A 5,090-nucleotide genomic window follows, 5' to 3' on the forward strand; every position below is an offset into this window, starting at 1 on the left:
GATGGTGTAATTAACCTGAGGCTCAATCAGGTTAACCTTTAGTTATTGGTTTGGATTTTGCTCTATTTATTTTCTGTGAGTGCCTTTGTTCTTGCTGATTAGTTGATGATTAATAGCTTCAAAGGACACCAACTCTCCTTCCTTTCTGAACCGAATGAGCATTCACAGAGCATGCCAGGAAATCTTGTTTGTACACACTGGCTCCTTCCAACCAACCGGAGAATCCTGGAATTCTGCAAACTAGCAATTTCAGCATTAAAAATCTGAAAATGACATCAGGCATATAAAGCTTTGAACTTTTTCTGAAATAAATGATCTTTAGATGAGATTGATAGCAAGACAGGCCTTTCATAGAACACACCAGACCATGCAGTTTATGAATCCCATCACCATTTCTCAAGTGATAAATATTGTGGACAGAACAAAGATAGAAACCATTTGGATACTTTGAAGGTAAAAAATAATCTTTGAAGGTAAAAAATCATGAAAACAGCAATAGTTATTTTGGACAGAAAAAAGCTTTATTTATACAATTTATGTTTATTAATGAAACTACATTGTTATCTGCTGCACCAGAGAGAGAGTAGTTTTTAAATATTTTAATGCATGGTAAGCTGTTGTGGTATCTGCTTTTCTTTAACCTGTTTATGCTTAGAACATGAAAACTGCAAGTGTTCATATAAACAGATTACTTATATAACTACAATTTCTACTCACTTGTTTAGCAGCAGGGGGTATTATCTTCCTTAAACAAATCAAAAGCATTTACTCGGTAGTTTTCATACAGAAATTGCTAATTCACAGGCTTCTGGGATTTTCCTGGCAAATGTTTATTGTTCCAGCCAATATTTGGGGCCCCTCTCCAAGTATTTCTTGGCTGCTTTCCCCACCCTCTTCCCCCGATTGCTTACAGTGGCAAGATCCTCATCCTGAGTTCTCAGCAGAACAAATCCCATCAAATGCTCTCTGTACTGATGTCCCAGGGCTCCCCACCCCCTCCCCACATAACTGAGAATGGATTAATGTAGGACAAAAGAATATAATATTCACATTGTTATTGTGATGGGTTTGAGAGGGAGTAGATATTAAAGAATATTTTCACTGTTTGACCAGTGAGGGGCATAAACCAAGCAGTAAGAGTATAAAAGAGGAGAGAAGTGATTGTTTTCACACTGAGTGTTAGTTGGATATGGAATGCTTCACCATAAGTGATGACTGAGACTGAGAGAATCACCAGATTTAAATGGAAATCAGATTAACACTTTAAGTAGAAAAATATTGAAGGTACAAGAAAAAAGCAGGAAAGTGACATTAAAGCAGATTGCTCTGGCCTAGCATTAAACTGGCACAAGGATGATTAATCAAATGGCTTTCTCCTGTATTGAAATTTCTAATTATTGTCTATTTAGAGAATACCCCACACACTGTCAGTGTGAAATAAAACTGTTTCTGAGTATGGACAAATATGGCTGTTGCAAAACAATATGGATGAACTTGACTGAATGTAATTACCTTGTTTGCAAAAAAGCCTGTTTTCAGCATCAGTTCATGAGCATGTTTGACAGATTTAAAGTTCTCCCCCAGGTGTCGGGTTCCATGGCGGGGTGGGTGGGGGGCCTGAAGATGGCTCTGGATGAGGCCCACCATGGACCTCGATGCCATGAGAGCCCGGCCCAATCCTCCCGCCAGCGGCAAGGCTCCTTGGCGGCCTCTCCCCGCCCCCACTGCCGCTGGGCAAAGGGACCACAATTTAAATATTCAAATGAATAAAATTAATAAATTTAAATAGATTTACCTGTAATCCTGAGGGCCTGCCGCGATCTTCAGTGCAGCAGCCGGCACTCCTGTGCCTTCAGATCCCCGTCTGGGGAAATGGGGAGGGGGGGAGGAGGTAAGTTTATCAGTGGGGGGGGGGGGTCAAATACACATAATGGGTTTAGGGGATGGTGGGAAGGATTGAACCTTAAACTTTATGCAGTTTGTAGGGGGGAAGATCAGATGTAAAATGTGTTTTGGCAGGGAAAGGGCAAATAGTTATTGTAATTATTATGGAGGGGTGGGAAAGGGGTGTTAGAAATTTATTTATTTAATTTTAGGGGGTAGGACTTTAAAAATTTAAATTGCGCGGCAGGACTGGCTGCCCTTTAAAAAAGTGCCAGCGCCTACGCACAGGCAGCTGATGCCATTGCCGGGGACGGACAGCCCACCCCCTCCCCAAGATTGGGGGCGGGGCGGTTGCAAGCCACCCCAGCTATTGAAATGAGCCGCTGCACTTCAGATCGTGGTGGCTCTTTGGTATGCGGCATTTTTTGAGCTTTCTGGCGAGATTGGTGGTGATCTCTTAAAATCCAGCCCAAAGTTTGTGAAATTAGGGGTTGCATGTTCTTTAGGTGGCCTGAGTCCCTTCAGTTTTCGGTATTTCAAAGGGATGAAGAGAGTGCAAAATGGAGAGCCACAACTCCTGATGCTTTCCTAATTCCACGTGTAGACTTCTCATTATTTTCTCCAGTAACTTTGAGTCTTTCCCAACCCTGTTCAAAAACCCCTCAGCATATGTTTGCTGCCTTCTTGAACAGATTGTCTGACTGCACTAAGTGTTCATTTTGTAGGTGGTAATTTTTCATTGGACTCTACTGTGAATTTGTTGAAAGCAAATGTGTTAAACATCTGCCCATGCTTCTGTTTCATTCCAGTATCTCCAGTTCATAAGGAAGCACTGCTACGAAATAAAACCTGTTATAGATTTTTCTCACTTTATCATATATTTACTATGTTTCAGAATGTTTATTTTATTCTGAAATACAAACCTTGCAGATCTGTCCATTATAGAATGTCACAGATATATGGCACAGCCAGCTGAGCATATTCAGAATCAATGATGGCTTATTAAGGTTTTTGGTGGGATGCTCACCTGCCCAATAACATCGCAACCAATCACCCATCCCTTATATAATAAAAGCAAAATACTGCGGATGCTGGAAATCTGAAATAAAAACAAGAAATGCTGGAACCACTCAGCAGGTCTGGCAGCATCTGTGGAAAGAGAAGCAGAGTTAACGTTTTGGGTCAGTGACCCTTCTTCAGAACGTTCATCTTATAATCTCACTTTTCCCGGTGGGACCTCTGCATCATAGCAATCCGAGATTGTTTGCACTGTTGCTGGGTCAAAATCCTGAAACTTCCTCCCTAACAGCACTGTGGGAGTGCCTACACCCCAAGGACTGCAGTGGTTCAAGAAGGCTCACCACCACCTTCTCCAGGGCAATTAGGGATGGGCAATAAGTGCTGGTCTGGACAGTGATGCCCATAATCCCCTGATTGAATAAAAAAAGGCCCCTCCTCTTTTATGATGAAGGTCACTTCCACCTATATCGAGATGATAGAGCCTCATTCTCTTCAAATGTACTTCATTAACAGTAAAGAGCTTTGCGATGTCCTCAGGTCATGAAAGGCATTTATAAATGCAAGTTCTTTCTTCTTCTTTCTGAACAACTCTTGTCACCTGTAAGTTTTTTTCTTTTTTCTAATTATATAATTCTGTAATCATCTCATCCATTCCCACTCAGAATTCCTTTCAGGATTCATTATTCTGAGGTAGTTTGTGTAGCAGACAATGCCAGCCATATTACATATAAAAATCTCAACCTGCTCTTTCTACTTTGGAACATTGACTATTCTGCCATGATTCCATTTCTACACAAAGATATTTACCAAACACTAGTTGAACTATCAGTTGCCTGTAGATCTTAACCTTGTGATCTGCCTCCACAATGTGTGAAGTGATAAGTCATTATTTTGTTCCTGTATGTTTAGTTTCGTGATAATCACAGTATTGACTCAGCTCTTTTACACTTACAAATTGTTCTGAGGGGAACTGAAGAGAGAAAACACTCAGTAGGGACACATTGCCAGCCAAATTGGCACATTGAATGATCCCTTTTAGTAGAATTTTGTTAGAGAAATAATGAACTATATTTTCTGTAAAAATATGTTATAACATGTTCACTGACTGGCAGGAACACCCTTTTGGAAGTTCAGATGTCATGAAAGGTGCAATATAAATGTTTGCAGCCTAACACAGTGCATGGTGAGCAGAAATAGTAGTGGTGGAAGTGCCCATTTCAAACAGACTTCACTTAAACATAATTTGGGAGATGTGTCTGTCCAGCATACCATTCCCCCATTTTGGATGCAGGACGTTAATTGCCGCCACATGACTGGAGTATTTATTTAGGCAGTGGAAAATAAACTGAAGGTCTTGGGAAGGAAGCTGCATATGGCTGAACATGCCTCATTATGGCAGGTAATTAGTATTGAAGGGGTTCCTCTTTCCAATAGAAGTTGGGCCAGAAAAGCCAATGGCGCCCCCAAGGTATGTCAAAACCTAACTAGCTATAATGTTGCATGTTTTCTCAGTAGAACCCCATTCACAGCATGTTCTGCTTTCAGTGCCACTGTATGAAGGAAGACTAACGAAATTGATCAACAGCCAGTGTAACCTGATGGTTGCACATGCCAAGATACCTCCAACCATTTCTGGAAGCCATGATACACTTACCTGGCAATGTGGGCCAATCAGAATGTGGGCCACCAGTGAGGCAGATGCAGAATTACATCATCTGCAGCTACTGTGCAGCTACCGTGAAGCACTGTTTTGCCAAATGCAATGATGTCACCAGTTAGTTGTGGCCTGAAGCTTGGCTTCAGCTCCTATCAGGCGTGCTGCAATTTTTGATCTTTGGGGATGGTTTCATGGAGTAACACAGAAGGTCACTAGCTTCATATGTAGCATCACCTCCACGTCAGCAACCATTAAACAGGGTCTGGTTGCTGGGATCATCCACAGGCTCATGCCTCTATCTTTCCCTTTCCTTCATTGTTCCCTTCTCAGTCCCCTCACCCTTCAGCCTTAGCAAATCAGTTCCAGGAATTGATTGGTCTACTCCTGTTCCTATTAACTATGGGAATTACTGTGGTGTTGCTTAAAGTGAGACTGTCAAATGCATTTGAAGAGAAGTTTTTGTTGCTGAAATTGGTCCAGAACTAAAGTTTAAGAATAATATATGGAAGGTCAGGAGTGGTCTCGCATG

This window comes from Heterodontus francisci, chromosome 37 (assembly GCF_036365525.1).
Source record: "Heterodontus francisci isolate sHetFra1 chromosome 37, sHetFra1.hap1, whole genome shotgun sequence".
NCBI classification, from domain to species: domain Eukaryota; kingdom Metazoa; phylum Chordata; class Chondrichthyes; order Heterodontiformes; family Heterodontidae; genus Heterodontus; species Heterodontus francisci.